This window comes from Sus scrofa, chromosome 15 (genome assembly GCF_054392235.1).
Source record: "Sus scrofa isolate SSC_HxYL_T2T_F1_AM1 chromosome 15, Sscrofa_HxYL_maternal_Yorkshire_Landrace_v2.0, whole genome shotgun sequence".
In the NCBI taxonomy this organism is placed as follows: domain Eukaryota; kingdom Metazoa; phylum Chordata; class Mammalia; order Artiodactyla; family Suidae; genus Sus; species Sus scrofa.
In genome coordinates, this window is record NC_139397.1 from 60878308 (window position 1) to 60898805 (window position 20498).

Here is a 20498-nt window from a genome sequence, read left to right on the forward strand (position 1 = left end):
AAGGCTAATTTCTTTTTCACCATTTATCTTACATTCCATCTAGTTCAGCACTGTGCACATCTTATGATGTTTTTAAAGTGAATCACATATAAGATTGTGTTGCCAGTTTATAATTTAATGGAGGGTTTTTTTTCCCAAAGCAATTAAAGTAAATCTTTGACTTGTCCCATAAAGAGAATTAGACATCTATTTTTGAGCATTTCTCCTGTTAATATTTACAATGAACTTCAGCCTTCTGCTGGTCAATAGCTATAAACTACCACAGCCTGCTCTAATTCAGCAGTTACAAAAGGGTGGCAGTTATCCCGCAAAAATCGCTGTGCTGCAGAGATTCTGATTTGGAATTATTACCACTGATGCTGAATATTCTAGCTAATCATTTGTATTCAAAAGGGAAGCTGCGTTTGACAAAGCTCCAAATGTGGGCTTCTGACACCTACCATGTAGAATTCTATTGCAGAGTATCAAACAAAATGTGGCATACTAATATAGCTTCTAGTAGAGCTTCTTTGAGGAAGTTACTTAATCTCTCCAATTCTCAATTTCATCACCTATAAATGTGTGAATTACAACTTTGTAGTAAGCGTCCCAAGAGATAAATTAATAGAAATTTTTGCTTTGTGCTTGGCTATAACATGGATCATTAAATATCAGCTGTGGTTGTATTTCTCATTGTTTTTGCTGTTGTTCATAGAGTTCTTATGACTACTGCTATTAATTCTAGGGTCATCATTTCTGTCATTTTATCAAATTATCTTCAAAATCTTTTGATTAGTTTTCCTAAGTCTAGTCACCCCCTACCCCCATCTCTCTCAATCTCTCTTTCTCGATTGGATGGTGCAATTATTGCAAGGCTGATCTTTTGAAAAAGAACAATGATTTGACTTTATCTATTGGTAAATTCCAAATGGAGCCCAACAAAATACGTTCCCATCTGATTTTCAAGATTTATATTCCCTTTCCCTTCTCATATTCTATTCTTTAGTCCAACTGGACCTTTTTCTGCTCCTTTTTGTGCATATTTTATGTTTCAGCCTTCATTTGAGTTTAATTGGCACATTTTAACTGTGCACCTACCCTGTGACAGACACAGTTCTGGGTCTCAGGATGCTCAGATCATCAAAACCAGTCCCCGTCTTCCGGGACTCCATGACTGGTGTAGCAAGGCAGATGTAAGTCACATCTTTCATGATATGTTTCCTCCACTGGGATTATTCCTACTCACTCTTAAAATCACACCCATTCTTTGAGGTCCACCTCAAAGTTGCCCACTGTATATACAACATAAATTGCCCTCTTTCATTTAAATGAATATAGTTCCTTGTCTGCACCACCTCGTCTTGTCTTACTTTCTGTTATTTGTGATTATGTTTTCTTGAGGACAAGGACCATGGTTTATTCACTTTTATGTTCTTCATTGTGCCTTATACATAGAAGACTTTCAGTTAATACTGGCTGAATATCAAAGGAACATATTCATAGAATTTTATTTAAGTGGAAAAATACCCAGTTTTCATAGGTCACTTTTTTTGTTTCAAGCTCTATCCCCAAAGATACTTCATCTAACAAAGCCTCCTTGATAGGAGCTCCCTGCTACTTAAGAGAAACAAATGACAGTTTGAAATATAAGCATGGAGAGAGAGATATACACCTGCAACTTGACCAGACTTAGGTTGAGTGAATAAGGAGATTGACAGCTTATTTTCTTGGTGTTCTTATCTGTCTTACAAGTACGTATGTGTTAATATATTGGGATATTATGGAAACAGATGCACGATAAATAGAAAGACACAAATATAAAGATAAATATAGTATAGGAGCCTGGAGATTGACCAGCGATTTCAGAAATAGAAGTAGTAGAAATGTGTCTGGGAGTAGGGCCTGTTTTTAGCACATTTGGACACACATCTTTAAATATGAGACACATTTCTGGAAAGAACATAGGGTCCTGTGAGTGAAGGATTGGGTTGCCTTGTTTTATATTTACTTGAGGCTATTCTAGAGAAACAACAAAAGTGTGAAGGGAAAGCCAAACTCAATGAGTTTGGTTTTTTGATACACTGAAAGTGCTTCTAACAGATCTGGACCCTTGAACAGATGCCCCCACAAAAGCAGCAGCATCTGGAAGCATGTACACACGTTCCTCCCTCCATACTCCCCAGAGTTATTTCCATGGTTCCTGAATGAGTCACTCACTTCAGTCACCACTGATGTGATAGAAATAGCTTCATCACAGCAAATTTTCTTCCCTTCTGAAAAGTCGACAGATTACTAAGGAATGTCCTCAGTTTGCATTAATGGTTCTTTTACTCTGGTAGTCACAATTACACAATTCCAGCTAAGTAAATAGGTGTCAAAGTCAGCAAATTGTATTGACAAATTACCATCAAAGTAATAATACTCACAAGAAGAAGTTAGGAGGATTTTCATAAATTCAGTGATTGGCCTTTATTATACTCTCAGGTGAGGGATTTTTAATGAGTCAATCTCATTGGTTATTTCAATATCTTTGACTTTTTTCAAAGTTAGTGAAAAATTAATGACTCTTTTAGCAGATTACCAAATTAAGCCTTTTATGAGATCATACCTACATTAAGAAAGACATGCCGGAAGAGGTTTATTTCATTTCAATAAGCTCCTTTAACTAAATGTGTTCATTAGGACACAAGCCTTATTTATCAAGGTTATTAAAGTATTATGCAAGAATAAAACTTGATTTCCAAATAATGTCCCATGATTAGGCTTATTTTATTTTGATAAAGCCAGGTTTGCTATACATTTTAAGATAAAGCAAGAGGAACAGACTGCTCAGGAAAAATAATTAAACCCAAGTAAAATTACCTCAATCACTGTTTTGAATTACTGATTAATGATTCGTCCCTAAGCCTGCTCCAGACAGGTTTTATGCTTTCTTTGATGACTAACTCTCAAGGGATTATGACTTACTTTTAAGAGTAAACTCATCCTGGAGGTATAATCCTTGACTAGGGGTCCAATATTAAAAACCATTTGAGGGAGTTCTCATATTGGCTCAATGGTAATGAACCCAACTGGTATCCATGAGGATGCGGGTTTGATCCCTGGACTTGCTCAGTGGGTTAAGGATCTGGTGTTGTCGTGAGCTGCGGTGTAGGTCACAGATGTGGCTCGGATCCTGCATTGCTGTGGCTGTGGTGTAGGCCAGCAGCAGCAGCTCCAATTGAACTCCTAGCCTGGGAATGTCCATATGCCGAAGGTAGGGCCCTAAAAAGAAAAAATTGAAATTTGTCAGTGTCTTAAAATTAATTTGAGTTTTAGTAAACCTATTGAGAGTAACTTTTGTGGACATTATTAGAATGTTCAAGAAAACATTTTTATTCCAAAATCAAAGTACTTGCTTTCTGGGTCTGTGGGTTTTTCCAGCCAGCCCAAGAATAGGACACAGGTAAAGTTTTCTCTTCCATTATGAAGACCAGAAGATCCTGCAGGTGTCAGTACTGTGTTCCCTAAACAGTCTCCTTGCATGGTGGTTGGCAAGACTGTGGCCACAATTGATGCTCCCAAGCTGATTCTACCGACTCTCACTTGGGCAGATGTTTTCACCTGGTGTAGGTTGTTAAGGGCTCTTGGCTTGCCAAATATAACAGTATTTGTGGATGGGGATCACTTGAAAATATTTGCTAGGGTTCTATCTTTGCCATTCTGTCTAATTCTGGCCACGGCGATGAGTTTTGTGTTCTAGGGAAATACTGGTGTACTTCACTTCTGTAAGCATTCTTGTCTCTTTTGTGGTGTTTGATAAGACTCTTTTTAGTGAAGCAGCAAAACCACTGGGCTTCATTTCTAAATCTGGTTAACCAAATGCCTCCTGCCTTCACCCCATCACCACAGAATGATGTGCAATAGCACTAGTTGTTTTCATCCTGATTTCTAAATTTAATCACAGTGAGTCTCAAATCAGGAAGAAAATAAATTAAGACGCAATACTATTTACTGGTCTCCTGTGAGATCTCAGGTTTCTTTTTAAATAGCACTGTTGGTGTTGGATTCGGTGCTTTAGGGATGGACTGACAGATGCAAATCCCAGCTGTGAGTCCTGTCCATTCGGGAGGAGGCAGAGATGATGAGCGTTTTCCCAACCGCGTCTTCTGCATTCAAACCATGCGGGCCACACATTAGGAACCAAATACATATTTTTTGAGGGAGTACATGGGAGAATGAAGTCAGCCCTCCAGTCTTTCCTTCCTCAGCTGTAGAATAGATGATGACATATACCTACCACTGATTGTATGAGAATTAGATAATATATATAAAATGTTTAGCATAGGGTATAGCATATGATAAGATTTCCATCACTGGCAATTGCTTATCTTCCTACATCAAGGCTGTATTTCATTAATAGAAACTGGTTCTTTTATTTCCTACGCTCCATTATTTTTTTATGTGGTAAAGTGTAAGTGCTCTGGGTATTAAACATGTAAACTGGGGATAAAGCTGCTAAGACATTTAAGTCTGTGTACTTGAAAAACCAAAGGACTCTAGATATTTCATTGAATTTCTACCCAGCCCTCTCTGGGCCAGCTGAGCAAATCTCTGCTCTTTCAGAGGACTTTTCTCGAAGAGACAGGATTTTCTTCTGAATTTTCCTCTGTTCTTCCAGTTTCTGAAAACGTAAAGAACAGGACTAGATGCTTAGTGCTTAGTGCTTTCTGTCTGCCCTGTCCTTCTGTTAAACTGATTTGGGGAGAATGCCCCTCACCATCAGGTCAATTGATGGCTGCAGTTTTGTAGGCACACAGATCATCAATACTTAGGGTCAGTTAGTTCTGGAAAATCATCCAATCTAAGGTTTGCCCAGATCCCTAGTTTCCAGCCTGTGAAATGCAAGGAATAATGCAGTGCTTCAGGTTCCTGGGAAGATACTTTGTTTCTTTTTCTTCTTAGTCTAATTACTCACATTCCAGGTGGTTCTGCCTAATTTTAGAATTATCATGATCTACTTTGTAGGGAAAAAAACCCATAACGTTTCATGTACAGTATAACTTAACATAAATTTTTTAGGGAGTGAGGAAAAATACAACAGGATTTCTGTCTCCTTTAAGATTAGGAGATATATAAAATTTTAGTAGTTACCATTGGGTTGTGTTGTAATTTACTTACAGTGTAACCACTTGTGCAGCCAATTAACTTGCATTTTCAGAGAATACTTAATGAATGAAAAAATATTCTCAAAATAATGAAGTAAAATTGAAGATGCAAATCAATACAGTGTAATTCCAATTTTGTTTTTTAATTTTTAAAAAATTTTTATGTCTTTTTTTAAGGCCACACCCATGGCATATGGAAGTTCCCAGGCTAGGGGTTGAATCTGAGTTGCAGCTGCTGGCCTACGCCACAGCCACAGCAATGCCAGATCTGACCTGCATCTGCAACCTCCACAGCAGCTCTTGGCAACCCTGGATTCTTAACCCACTGAGCAAGGCCAGGGATCAAACCCATGTTCTCATACATACGAGTTGGGTCCGTTACCACTGAGCCACAACAGGAACTCCCAATTTTTTTTAAAAAAAGGTCACTGTGAAATTGTTTTAAGAACAGGGGAAAAATATCCCCAAATGTTCATTTCATCATCTCAATGGTGGGTTGAATTTTAATAAAAGTCACCTCTTTTTTCTCTTTTGTGAGCATGCCTTCTCTCATTCATGAGACACTGTCAGGACAACCAAGGAACTAATAATTCATGTTTTAGCTTTGATAAATCTTCACAGATACAGGCAGCATATGCATTTAATGAGTTAGAGTACTGATAACTCAGCTTTTCTGATAAGAAGTCCTTGAGCGAGGCCCTTTTAAGTTCCTCTAAGAAAGGACAGTTGGAGAGCCCTCATGTGAGTTGCTGCAGCCCAGTTGGCAATAGTCCATTTGCCACTAGAACCCAGGCTTAATAGCCTAGCTCAGGGCCCTGCTCCAGAAGTCATGGACTTGAGGAGGTCCAGGCTTTAAATTCTGCCCAACTTTGGAGCTGGGCACCCAGGCAACTGCCTGCCTGCCGAAACAGGTGAGCAAGTAGGGACCATCTTGAAACCTGGAAGGGGCTTTGCCCTGACCTTACTACCCATCAGTGTTCTATCCAAATTCCATTGTTACTGATAAAGTGTCATGTTGATATTTTTTAAATAACTGATGTTATCTGCTTACTGAATACTTTTCCTATGAAAATCACTGAACGGTCATTTCCTTCTATTGGGGAAAAATGACTCATGCTCCTCACTCTTTTGTATCTTTTTTACATGGTCAAGTATTCATATTCTTTAAATGGCTAGGGATTAAAAAAACTCAATCCCATTGGTTAATTTAAAACCTTACTTTATCTATACGTAGAACTTATTTTGATACACAGTCTCATCTGAACAGATTCAAATACAGAGGCTCTAATGCTACCCACCTAATATGGAAGGAGCTGGAACGCAGACTAGAACATTCTTCCAAGTGGAAAACAGCTCAGATGGTTAATGCAAATGAGGAATTTCAATTGGCTTTGAACATAGCATAATGCAAAATAACCATCTCATAAATTACTTTCTCTCATATCTGTGTATCAAAATATTTATAAAATGTCTTGCACTGTCATACCTAACTAAGCCTCTTGGTATTTACTTTTTCAGTAGGATTCTCTTTGTCTTAACACAAAGTCAGATGCAGTGACTAAGCACTGACTTAGAAAGTGGACTTTCTCTCTCTCATTCTGACTCTGTCTCTGTCTCTTTTTGGATATACAGTCAAATTAGTGTGAAGATGGAGGACTAAAAAATATCACACAGATTATTATGGTAAATTGTGGATAGTAAATTCCACAATCTGATATGTGATCTGCTTTCTTGAAAAATATGTGCATTTAAAACCAACCCAATTTACAGTTGAGGAAGTCAAAGTTTCCTTTTAAAAGTTATCTATGAGTAGAAAATGGGAAGTTCAATGGAGATTGATGAGCTTATAAATTGTCTGTTTAGGAATAAGTAACTCCAGGGTATTCTGCAAATCTCTAAATTCAGAACAATCAAGGGAACCCATGAGCTTTTAGGAAAACTCATTCCCTTGGAAGATAATCTCAATACTGTGTGTGGATCGGAAGAGCATCCAAGTGTGACAGAAAGAATGTGAAAAAAAGAATGAACACTGTAAACCAACTATAATGAAAAAATAAAAATCATTATATATATATATATATATACATATATATATATATATGAATGATCTATTATAGGATGGTCATAGTACTTAGGAAAAAGAAACTTGTGGGTTTAAAGTTCACATGGACCAAAGTGCCTGAATGATAGTGAGGGGTGATTAGTCCTCCATGCTCTGACCTCACTCAGAAATAGCCTGGACCAGGTGGGCCAGTCTGGGCGGTAAGAACTCAGGCCACGGCCCTGCATGGCCCCTGCAGAGGGTGAGTGCTGAATCTGGGGACTGAAGTGTGTGCTTCAAATTTGGGATGCACACATGGAAGCTGCCTCTTGCTCAGAGATGACCCAGTGCCCAGTAGTGGCGATTGTAGGGTAAGCAGTGTCCCCAGAATCATATGTTGAAATCCTAGTTCCAGCACTTAGGAAAGTGACCTCATGTGGAAGTAAGGTCCTTGCAGATGTAATCAAGTTAGGATGAAGCACAGAGGAATAGAGTGGGTCCCAAATCCAATGACTGATGTCCTTATGAGTAGAGAGAGATCTGGAGACACATGCACAACAAAAAGGAGCACTACCACGTGACAACAGAAGCAGAGATTGGAGTGATGCTGCCATTAGCCAAGCAATGCCAAAGATTTCTGGCAACCACCAGGAGCAGGGAAGAGGCAAGGAAGCATTCTTCCCTAGAGCTTTTAAAGCAGTGTGACCCTGCTAACATCTTGAATTCAGACATCTAGCCTCAGAACTGCCAGACAATCGATTTATTTTGTTTTAAGCCACTCAGTTTGTTGCTCTTTGTTCAGGCAATGCCAGGAAATGAGTACAAGGACTACAAGGTACCCTTTAGGCATCTCTTCTTTTGCAATCCAAGGTTGCAACAATTTGCCTTGAAGGGGTAAGAGAACTACTCAAGGTTTCCAAGGGGAAGGGGGTAGGTTTGGGTAGATTCCTCTGTGATGAGCTAGATGAACAACATATGGTGGAGTCCAATCCAGATCACATCTGGCCAGGGTGACTTCAGAAACAAAGAGGGTCAAGAAGCCTGGGCATTGGCAGGTGAAGCAATCCAACCAGCCTGAAGCCACAGACAGTGACATCCAGGTGAGGGCTTTGCTGTCCTGTCCACCACTGGAGCCTAGTTGAGCCAGGTGGAGAGCCAGGGAAAATTCCACATGGGCACATGGCTTGGAGGCCCACAGCAGTCCTGCCATCAGGGGTGTTCGTGGTGATAAGAGACTTCCCTGTACCCCATGAAGTGTCAGTGAGCAAGAAGCTTCCACTCGCTATAGCAAATAGGACTATAGGGCCTGCCTGTAACTGAGAAGCAGCAGGTGGGAGGATTTTTAGGACAAGGGTGGGGCCTGGTTCTAGTTTCCTCACAGATTTCCTAAGACCCTCCAGCCAAAATATTTCGTTCTAAAATAATGCAGAGTAAAGAATTCTAAAACCACCCATCTGGCCTTTCCCTGCCTCACTTCCTCCGATTTCCCCCCTGGCCTCCTTTAAATCAGCGCAAATCAAGGGCATGTCTGCGGAATCTCACCAGAAATTCCGCTGGGACAGGATAGGAATGGATGTCAAGGGGAGGTTAGAGGAGCCTCGTATTCTTTGGCGCCCATCATTTTATTTCCTTGACTTCCCTGGGAAAACATTTTGTTAAAACACATGCCTTGATTCCCGCCTGGCCTCGTTAGCCCCAGGCAGCCGCGGTTCCCATGAGCACAGCGTACCTTCTGAAGAAATGCACCCAGATCAGAATGGTATATGAGTCTGTCCTATTCTGGCTCTAGAAAAGAAACGTTACAGTAAATAAGTGGGCGGGATTGGCACCGCAATCACAAAAACAACCAAAACAGCAATGAAATCAAACTGAGGAAAACTTAACTTTAGCATCATATATATACTCTTTGACTGAGTTGGACAGTACTTCTGCAAGAAACAACTGCAAAAAGGAAACTGTGCAAAGAGTTGTCATTATTTTTGGTGTGTTGCATACTGCAGTTAACCGTCAGAATTAAATAGAATTGGGTAGATTGGGGGTATTTTCAGGTGGGTCTCAGGTGGGCTGAAGCAGGCAGCGTGGCTTTGGCAACCCTGCGTTGTTTTGCTAATTCGTTCCTACTTTCTTTGCGCTTTTTCTTGAAAACAAACTTTCTCCAACAAAGCTTCATCACCACATTTTCATAGAATGAGTAGGCCAAGACTATAGTGTTTGTAGGGTTTATACCCACTATTCCGTCTCCTCTTTGCTTTTCTAGGCCCACCACCGTCACCAAGTGCCAGGCTACCATCCCTCTGCCCACAGCCAACTCCTCCTGCACGGAGGCCCCATCAGGCCCCCCTCCTCAAAGGGTCCTTTCTCCCAGCTCTTGGTCCTTTCTTTACAGTTTAAACCTCTGTCGGCCAGACGCTTTGCACGAATTGAAAATCGCCTCTTGGACTACTTTCCATCCTTAAAAGGGGTGCAGGAGCTTACCTGACCATTTAAGGTCCCTAAAAGAGGCTAACGGAAGTTGCACACACTTTCCTCTCACAGGTAAATTCATTTTAAGCAGGTTATCTGTATTTTTGAAACATAGGATTGACCCCATGGGCAGGAATTTCGGACCAGCTAGGATGCGAGGCTCACGGGGTGTGGGGAGCTACTTGGGGGCTGGTGGGAGCTGGTCAGAGGTCCTCATCTCTTTTTCAGGAGGCAGTTGCCCAGCCAGCCTATTTCAAGGGATGACCCTGGTTTTAGGGGGAGAAGTGGTACCTGTTTCTGCAGATAAATCAATCCTCTCACAGCCATAAATACTCCATTTTGATATTCTTGGAGATTTGCTTCAAATGAATCATACTAGCTCTTTTCTTCCCTTCTGGGCAGAATACTATTTGCAGACATCGGCAAATTTGGGAAAAAAGCTTGTTTCCTAAGTGGAACCATTCTGAAAACAAGGGAAAAAGGCAAACTGCACACTCATATGCAACCATTCCCCCTGAATATCCCCAAGTTTTCATTGTGTTTAAACTACCTGTTTATAAATAATATCTGATGAAAACCTCATTAAAAATGTATCTGCTTCTATGTTAAACTTTAGTTAAATTTCCACTCCTGGACTATATCTTTAAAGTATTTGAGTGTGTGTGTGTGTGTGTGTGTGTGTGTGTGTGTGTGTGTTTGTATTTTTAGGGCTGTACCTGCAGCATATGGAAGTTCCCAGGCTAGGGGTCGAATCAGAACTGCAGCTGCTAGCCTGCACCACAGCTCAAGGCAACCCACTGAACAAGGCCAAGGATCGAACCTGCATCCTCATGGATACTAGTCAGGTTTGTTAAACTCTGGGCCATGACAGGAACTCCCTAAATTTTTTTTAATGGCCACACCCATAGCAAATGGAAGTTCCTAGACCAGAAATTGAATCCGAGCCACAGCTTCGACCTAAGCTACAGCTGTGGCAATCCCGGATCCTTTAATCCACTGCTCTGGACCGGGGATTGGACCTGTGCCTCCCCAGCAACCTGAGCCACTGCAGTCAGGTTCTTAACCCACTGTGCCACAGCGCGAACTCTATGTGTGTGTAATCTTGTCTCCTTCATCTATGATGGATCAGCATAAATGGTTTACCTGCAGAAAACTAAACTCCTATACATGTGCCTTAATGAAGTTCAGATTATTTAATAGTAGCAATTAAGATATATCTCAGAAAATGTTGATAATATGATTTTTAATACAGTCCTAATGTTTTGGGGGTCCCAGTAACACAATTACAGTATCTATTGCAGCCAACATTTACCCAGGTTACTGTGCGTCAGACTCTTTTCCAAGCTTTTAATATTAACTTAGATAATCCTCCTAGTAATGCACTTGGTGGGGCCACAGACAGGTGCTAAGTTACCCAGGTCTGGGGGTGGGGGTTGCTGGTCTCCCACACAAGCAGGGCTCTGATGTTCTCTGTCACTGCTTCAGAAAACGTGGCCTCTTGCAGTACAGTAGTCCCAGAGAGTGTGGCTATCATGGCTTTTTTTTTTTTTTTTTTTTACTTTTTTGGGCTGTACCTATGGCATATGGAAGTTCCCAGAGTAGGGGTCGAATCGGAAGTACAGCTGCTGGCCTACACCACAGCCACAGCAACACGGAATCTGAGCTGTGTCTGTGACCTACACCACAGCTCATGGCAACGCTGGATCTCCGACCCACTGAAAGAGGCCAGGGATTGAACTACTAGTTGGATTCATTTCCACTGTGCCATGGCTTCTTGAGAACTTGGATGCTGAGTGAATCAAGAGCTGTCTCAATAAACTTTCTAGTTCTGTCAGCCTCTGAAATCACTAACCTTCATACAGGTGCTGTAGCACAAGTCTAGGTTTGTACTAAGCTAAAAGGAAACATATGCTTTGTGTCTAAGGCAATTACAGGATTAAAACAAGTAGCATATTGGTGTTGCTATTTAAAAGTGAAGGCTAGCAGAATATACTATCCCAAGTTACACTGCTTTTGTTTATTTGTTATTTTGAGCTGTAGGCACTTCAAAAACTGCGAATGAGGGGAGGGGCTTTCTCTGAACTCCCTTGATTTGCCTAAAGACAGAATCTCTGAAAGAAGTCAGTGGTCACAGATCTCCTCCTGGGAATTTTGTTAACCAGGGAAGAGGGATGCCTGTCATGAGAGAGGAGACTAGAAATGACACCACATCCAGACCCACATAGTCACACTATCGCACCTCCTGTGTATTCTTCTAAGGGCCCATTCATTTTCCTGAAAATCATTTCTTCTCCCCTAGCAGGTCTATATCCCCCCTCTTCTTTCCCTATGAAGATGGCATTTAAGCCTGGACTCTAAGCCACCTTGGGGAGTTTCTCATTTTCCCCTAGGTATCATCCATGTATGCATGTTAATAATCTTCTGTTTGTTTCTCTCTTGTTAATCTGTCTTTTATTATAGGGTCTCAGCTAAGAACTCAGAAAGGTAGAGTGAAAATTATTTTTTCTCCCCTACAAGAGTCTCTCCTTGTCTGCAAGTGCCCTGGGGTTAACAACATAGAAGTCTGTTCATGAAGGAACTGGGCATTCTGGAGGTCATGAGGCAGACCTAGGACTCAGGAGGAAGTAGGAAGGGAAAGTGGGCTTTAAGGGGAGGTTGAGGCTGATGACATTCAATGATCACAACCTTTGTTGCTGTCTGTGTCCTTTAAACAGTCTGAAAATGAAGCTTCAGACAAAATGCCTTTCGTACATGGAGCCAGTGCTGGTGAGTCACAGCACAGGGTTGCCCTGTGGATGATACCCAGACCCCATGAGCTCTCCAGTTTTGTTCCCAAGTGTCTTCTTCAGCCCAGGGCCACTCTGACACCACCCACTCAACCCAAGGGTACTCCAAGACCAAGCTTAAGACTTGTTCGTTCAAAAATGGGCCATCCAGCCATGGCGGCTCACTCTCAGCAGTGACTTGGAATTAGGAACTGATAGTCATTATTGAGAAAACTGAATGGTTCCCCAACAGGAAAGCCTGATCCACCTTGCCTCACCCAGCAATACCATCACTTCTCCCTTGGTCCCCGTTGCTAACATTTTCACTTCAAGGTACACGTCAAGTAAAGCATAATAAAAATGTCTAAGTCCTGGGTTGCTTTTTGCAACATCTATGAATCTGCGCTTCTTACCCAATTTACTAAAGGGTAATAACCAACATAAGAACTGGCAACATTCATTACTGTTGAGGTTTGCCCACCGTTTCAGCAATTATTTAAGTGCTTTCAACACACTGCTTCTTTCACTGTTTTTGAGGGAGAAATAGAAGGAGAGATTGATTTTTCCAATGATTGTTTTGACTTGGTGTATATACCAAGAATTTCCACTGCTTTCAAGTCTCAGGTTTAGGGCTTAAAGAGGTTTGGAAGGAAGAGCAGTAGCTGTCCAGCCAGCGTGCAGCTGATATCTGCTCTGGGACCAGAGGAGAGAGGAGGCAGGGAGGACTGCGGGGATTACCAAGCAGCCTTGATCTCCTCTTATGCCATCACTGTCTGCTCCTTTAGAACCTGTGCCTCCCCTAGAATGGCCGTACTATTTAGGGAGACCTGTGCTGACAATAAGGTGCAATTCAAAAGAAATGAGGGGTTTTTTTTTTTTTTTTTTTTTTTTTTTTGAAGTTAGGGGAGGGAGAGTGGAGGGGAATTCTATGTTTTGTTTGTTTGTTTGTTTTAAAAAGACAACTTAAAACATGTCCTTCTCAAAGACTAGATAGTCTATAAGACCCTTGATGGTTTGAAGGTTCTGATTCTGAAGGCTTGGGTGGGGAGGTGAGATGCATATGCTCTCATCCCAGCGTTGGAGAAATAGGGCATCTTGATGAGAATTTACATTTTTACAACATGGGAGAAATTAAAGGGCTTTCCTGCAGATAAAGCAAAATCTCCACAAAATCAGGTTTTTTTCTGCTGCCTAGAGACCCAGACCTCATGTTGAACTTTGAGGTAAAATGGAAAAAAAATTAATAATTCAGTGCAGTTTCCTTTCAATAAACAAACCATTCCACTCTCCACTCAGCAGATAGAAATACACTTCGTTGACTCCAAATATGAGACCAAAAGAGCATAATGGCCTACCAGTTTTGAAGAGCTTGTTTTCTAGTTGCTTAATCATCTCAGTGAAATGGCTTTAGGAAATATAACACATTAGGGGACAAAACCCATTGAGAGAGAAAATCTCCAGAGTTAAGAAGGAATGGTAACAGCACATTTTTCTTTTTCTTTCTTTCTTTCTCTTTCTTTCTTTCTTTCTTTCTTTCTTTCTTTCTTTCTTTCTTTCTTTCTTTCTTTCTTTCTCTCTCTCTCTTTCTTTTCTTTTCTTTCTTTCTTTCTTTCTTTCTTTCTTTCTCTCTTTCTCTCTCTCTCTCTCTTTCTTTTCTTTTCTTTCTTTCTTTCTTTCTTTCTTTCTTTCTTTCTTTCTTTCTTTCTCTCTTTCTCTCTCTCTCTCTTTCTTTCTTTCTCTCTCTCTCTCTCTTTCTTTCTTTCTTTATTTCTTTCTGTCAGTCTGTCTCTCTCTCTTTCTTTCTTTGTCTTTTTACAGATTCACCCTAGGCATATGGAGGATCCTAGGCTAGGGGATGAATTGGAGCTGTAGCCACTGGCCTATGCCATAGCCACAGCAACACCAGATCCTTAACCCATTGAGCGAGGCCAGGGATCGAAACTGTATCCTCATAGATCCTAGTCAGTTTCGTTTCCACTGAGCCACCACTGGAACTCCCATTTTTGTAATTTCCATGTCTTCTTCTCTGGCATCTGCCTATACATGGGATGCAGTCAGGACAGCTTGTGTGCAGCTTTTAGCAGACACAGATACTCTGTCTATCCCAGAAGAACACATGATCCACATTTGAAGCAATTTTTGTGTAAATGATTGTGCTGTTAACCTCTGAGGGTCACTCACATATTTTCTGAGAAATTGGCTGCTTTAACTTCTTTTTCAGAATGCCATGTGTTCATTTTGGGGGCAGACAGATGACAGCCTGGGCACTCCAACAGGAGTGATTAAGTTAAATGTAACTAATCCCCATTGGGAGAAGGGAAGTGATGGGACTCATAAGGCCATTCCAGATGAGAATTTTCCTTCTCCCCCAACAGAAAAGCAAAACATACTGTGTGGTTTTGTAACTGGTCAAGTTGAGAAATGTTTTTAAGCTTTCCGCTTTGCCAAGTGTTTCAGAAAAAAAATTCTTTCTATTTCATGCCAAAAAATGTTTCCCTTTAAATATTTTTTCCCCATATCTGGCTACATGTCCAGGATTTCTTCTTTTCTAAGAATAAATAAATTTTTCTGGGGTATAAAAATGCCACTTGCTCTATCAGATTAAGTGTCTCTTTATATAGAAAAAGCATTTGAAACATTCCATCGGGGGCCTAAAGAAGAATCCTTACATAATATGATTTTGTTAAATTAATTTTGATTAAATATTTGTTTTTTGAATTCTTTTTGTGACCCTTAATGGAATGTCTAGGCTTGTTTTATAGCACTTTTAATTCTACATTTTTCTCTAACTGCCCTTATACTATTCCCTTTTATTAGAAAGCATTAAACATGAATTAATTTCTGTCTTTGACCAAAATGATACCTTGGAAATGATACCAATGCAAGGGGACCCTCTGGGTTCCATTCTCTATTTGCATACTTAGCTGGAGTTGGAAGGGTTCAGCTGTCAGGGTTTCAAGAACTCTAGCATTAAAAAAAATGTGAACTTGCAAATTAGCTGTCAAGTTTAATAGAAAGTGAATAATGCAGCCCAGAGCTGACTTGTTTCCATTCCTGGTGTCCTATTGATCTTGCTGTTATAGGTAAAGCACAGACATACAGGAACACTGAAAATTGCAATTTGTATGGGTTGGTTTTGTATTTTCTTTCTCACAAGCTGAAAATGGTAGTTACATTCACAAAGTTAAAAAGCTGGATGGTGTTAGAATCGAGAATATAGGACAAAACAAAATCATGCTTGAAAAAACAGTAATAGCTGTATACCTGAAATGTGATAAATATTCATAGAGAAATAAAGAGCATTAGCTCTCATAGATCCCCAAACGACCTGGTGAAATACATTACAGATTTAAATTTGTCCTGTTATTAACATTTAATGAATCATTCTACATAAAACTAATGTAAGCTAAGAGCATTCTAAGTTGATATATAATGTTAGTGATAGATAGCTGGTTAATTTTTTAATCTCTTTGTGTTCATTAGTGTGTGAGGGTATGGGGGAGGGGTCTTATGGTCTTTCATAAATGGTTCTCTCTAAGCTTTTTGGTTTGCAAATCTTTATCATTCATTTTAAAGACTAAAAATGCAAGCTTATTCAATTTGGAGCGCATAGAAAGATGAGGACATGCAAACCTTTCAGAGAAAGCATGTGCCAATATGATTCTGAAATGTCACAAAGCTGCTATAGAATAAACTAAGATTCCCTTCGAGATTGATGATATACTGAGAAACTGGAGGATGCAGCAAATTATTTTGCTTGTCTTCAAACCCACTGTCATCCTGCCACCACTTGTACCAAATAAAATTTCCATCTCTGTTCCAGCTTATCATGGCCCTCTCCCCCCCTCATGCATGGGGAATTAGTTATTTACATTTTGAAAATTTCAGGCATCTCAAAACACTTACGTTTTGTTGAACTGGGTCTCCCATGGTAAAGGATAAAACCCAACTCAGCGAGCCTGCTTCCTAGGAACGGCAAATCAGCATGGTGATGCACCCAAGCCAGAAATAATATCCTTCATTTGCTGCAATTGGTTTAGTATCAATGCTATAAAAAATAGATGATGGAAAACTGGAGCCCTTGACAGAAATACAAGTCTGCTGTGTGTGGCTTCTACAGGGCTAGAGCAGAGCGAAGTGCTGGTCTTTGCCTATGCATTGAACTTGGACTTCACCTGTGCTGGCTGGCAAAAGCACATGCACAGAGTGCTCACCAAGGCCCTCAGCACTGCAGGTAATGCCAACTTCATTTACATAAATGATGGAGAGAACTAAGCATATGCACTGCTGCCAGAAGTCAATGGGCACAGAAACTTCAGCCTATGGAATATCACTGTGGAGTGGGCAGGCCAAGTTATATATGGTGCTTGGGTTTTCCTCTTTGCTTTTGCAAAAAGGTAATTTTAAACACAGGAATGATCTGCAGCTTTGGCATAAAGAAAGCTGGAAGTCAGTGAGATAAAGGCTTGAAGGTCAACTCATGCACACTGCAGCATGGAGTGATGCTGAGACGCCAGAAATGCAGACCAAGCACCTCAGACCCATTCTCACTGCGTGTACTGCTCTCTTGGCACAGAACTGGGAGCCCAAAATGTTAAAGTCTAACTAAAAACTGCAAATTAGGGCCTGTGGTCTGTGCTTTGTCTGAACATGGCAGTGTCTATGAATACAAGTCATGAAAGAAGAATATGCTTTGCAAACTTTAACATTATGTGAGAGAGAGCAAGAGGAATCAGGAGGGAAAAGGGTGGAGAGAGGAACAGAGAAATGCCTGAAAAATGCCTTTTATTTCTCCAGTCCTATCCCTGATTTAGAAGCAAGGTCAAGCTCGAGACCTCCTCTCCTCCTTACTGTCACTCTGAACCCTTGGCTTTGTGGCCCTGATTGGACACTACATGAGACTCTACACAAAGTAAATGAAAAATACTTTTTGTCTTTGTTATCTACTCTCTTTCTGGTCCTTTAAATTGAACTATCCCAGCCACAAATCATACAGTGGCCAGCATACAGGAGCAGCGTGGACGCTTGACTTTAGAGGTGATTATGAAGATGCTCACCACCTCCCACTCCACCTGGTCCTCCACCTGATCCTGGTCTTTATTGGTTCATCTTATCTCCTCCCTTCAGAACTGCTCCAAGCTTGATGCATCCTCAAGTCCCAAAGGGCTTGGCAGCCCTTCCTGACACCTCCATTTGCCTTTCTCAGAAACTGGTATCTCAGCCCCACTGCATTCTTTCTGGTTTAACTTGCCCCACTGGCTTCTTTATTCCTGGGGAAGATAATAATTTCTAGTTCCTGGGGGCCAGCCCTGGCTCCAGGAGTTTGGGAATGGGGTTCAGATAACCCTGGAGACTCTTATTTTTCAAGTGTGTTGGCTGGCACTTTAGGGTGACTCAATTACTAAAGCAAGCAGTGAATAAACAAAACAAAACCCACCTTATGTGAATACAGTCTCTTACAGGAATACAGTCTCCGGGGGACTGACTGCCTGGCTTTGTATCTTGTCCTCACCTTTGATTGGCCACTTAACCTTGCACGTTGCAAAATGGGGGTAATAATAGTACCTGCTTTCTAGGCTGCTCTGTCACTCACTCATCCATTTGCTCTTTCCTTCAGCAAAGATATGCTAAGTACCTACTACCTACCTCCCACCCCCAGGCAAAAGGAATCCACATGAGTCCAGAACAGATCAGAGTTCATGCCCTGGTGGAGCTTATGTCCCAGTGCAGCTTACTTCCAGGATTGAATAAAATAATCCACCAAAATGGTTCACCATAGTGTCTTTGATGTAGAAAATACTCGAGTTGTTAGCTATTATTATAATAACAACAAACTTTTAGCAAAGGTTCAAAATTGGGAATAAAGATATATCTGCTGGAGTTCCCACCATGGTGCAGTGTGTTAAGAATCCCACTGCAGCAGCTTGGTCACTACAGAGGCACGGGTTCAGTCCTCTGCCTGGCACAGTAGGTTAAAGGACCCACTGTTCTTTTCTCAGAGGGTAACTAATTAAGACCAAAAAGATCTTTAGAAACATGGCTCTGCTTGCTATGGTTATGCGTTTTTTCAAAAATGCATATTTAGAAAAGTTTAAGCAAGACTCTTTTAATAAAACTGGTCTTTGATAAAACCATGGGATTCCACAGCCACCAGTAGGGATCAGTGACCACTGCCATTAGTCAGCCTCTGGAAGTGATGCTGAGGACATTGAAATATCCAGCTTTCTCAGAGGTGGAGCCACTCCTGACCATCTGAGGAGGAGAGAAACATTGAAACAGTCAGTATGAGTTGCTGCTGCAAAAAGCATTAAGGTCTGGGACTGTTTCTCGAGTCACCGTCAGTGGGCAAGAGGGCCTGAAGTTGCCAAGAGCAAACAGCTCCCAGGAATTGCCCTTGCTCTGAGCCACCTCTGGGAACAACAGAGACTGTGTGAGTAGATTTAATTGCTTTGAGCTTCCTCCCTTCTTGATATCTCACTGAGAGTCAGCTTTGAGGAAGAAGGAGACCAAGCCTCAGTGTTGTATTAAGTAACAACAAGAAAGAAAAAAAGACTTTTTTTTTTTTCACCTGGAATCTTTTTTTTTTTCTTTTTAGGGCTGCACCCAGTGGCATGTGGAAGTTCCCAGGCTAGGGGTTGAATTGGAGCTACACCTGCCGGCCTATACCACAGCCATAGCAACGTGGGATCCCAGCTGCATCTGTGATTTACACCATAGCTCAAGGCAATGCGGGATCCTTAACCCACTGAGCGAGGCCTGCAACTTCATGGATCCTAGTTGGGTTTGTTAATCACTGAGCCACGAAGGGAACTCCCTCACCTGGAATCTTGATGGGCTTGGATATCAGAGCAAATTATACCAACTAATTAATCACATGGACCTCTGATTCCTGGCCATTCTGGATTAGAATTACAGAGACAAATGTGGGAAGTTACGTAACCTCAGAGTAAATGGACTTTTAGGCCAGTGGAATTTTACGAAGGGAAGAAACCGTAAGGATAAATTAGCTAACATATACGTTAACATATGAGGAAATAATCTGGAGATGCTGCAGAGGCAAAAGCAGAATATGCCAAAGTGGACTAGTTTGCCAGGAGTTTGCAGATCTAATGGAAGACTGTCAGTCGCCTTTTAGACAAAACAAATACAGAAATGACGATCAAAGCCTCTGACACAATCCAAAAAAGAAACTGTACACCTACGAAGTGTATACTCATTAAACTCCCTATAAACAAAAAATCAGAAAGCATTCTTTGGGGATTGTTGCTCACCTGCTGCCTTGACTGGGTGCTATGGCTTCATTTTCTGTCTACAAACAATGGTCGGGCTGGTTGCTATGTGTGTTCACTGGGGAAACAGTCAAATATTCAGATGTGACCAGTTATATGGATACTTGCAAATCCCTTCCCTTAATCCCATCAACTTACTGTGGAGACATTCCTGTTGCAGTGGACTGATCTGGATGCTGGAGTGTCCCACAAGTCCAGGTTGGAATCCCTGCTCTGCCACTACTAGCTGTGGGACTTTGAGTAAGTTAATACTGCTGAAGCTCTTCCCCATGTGCAAATGAAAACGATGATACAAAGTATGGCAACTATGTGTATCAAATATGCACAAATTATAAAATCCAACTTCATTTTATCCCTGTCATACTGTGGATTTAAATTTCCTCATAATTCCAGCAATACTGTCTCTTTCCCATTGGAAAACATCAAGAACACAGAGCACATCTGCATTCAGAATCTGCACCTCACAAATCATATATTTGAAAAGAATTTCACAAACTCAACAGCATCATATTACCTGTCATAACCTAACAGCTAAGATGACCAGCCTTCACCATCCCAATCATATGACTCAATAGGAAGCTATAGAGTGGATCGGTAAGTGCTGTGGAATCCCCAACATTTGATCTTTTTGGGAGTTGATTGACAAGTTGGTGTACTTTTTGCATTGTCTTTTTTTTTTTTTTTTTGGTCTTTTTAAGGCCACACCTGCAGCATATGGAAGTTCCCTGGCTAGGGGTCGAATTGGAGCTGCAGCTGCCAGCCTCTACTACAGCCACAGACATAATAACGTCAAATTTGAGCCATGTCTGCACCC

At 41.1% G+C, this 20498-nt stretch overlaps 2 protein-coding genes across 64 annotated transcripts in view; one reads left to right on the forward strand and one right to left on the reverse strand.

Moving 5' to 3' along the window:
* CFAP96 (cilia and flagella associated protein 96) overlaps nt 1-20498 on the forward strand; it is a 487170-nt gene that overhangs the window by 247842 nt on the left and 218830 nt on the right. The gene's annotated exons all lie outside the window — the stretch shown is intronic.
* SORBS2 (sorbin and SH3 domain containing 2) overlaps nt 1-20498 on the reverse strand; it is a 324236-nt gene that overhangs the window by 132732 nt on the left and 171006 nt on the right. For 2 of the 58 annotated variants that reach the window (NM_001444786.1, NM_001444781.1), the window contains 1 exon segment: nt 8897-8952. The gene's annotated coding sequence lies outside the window, so the exon portion shown is untranslated. 58 annotated transcript variants of the gene reach the window in all.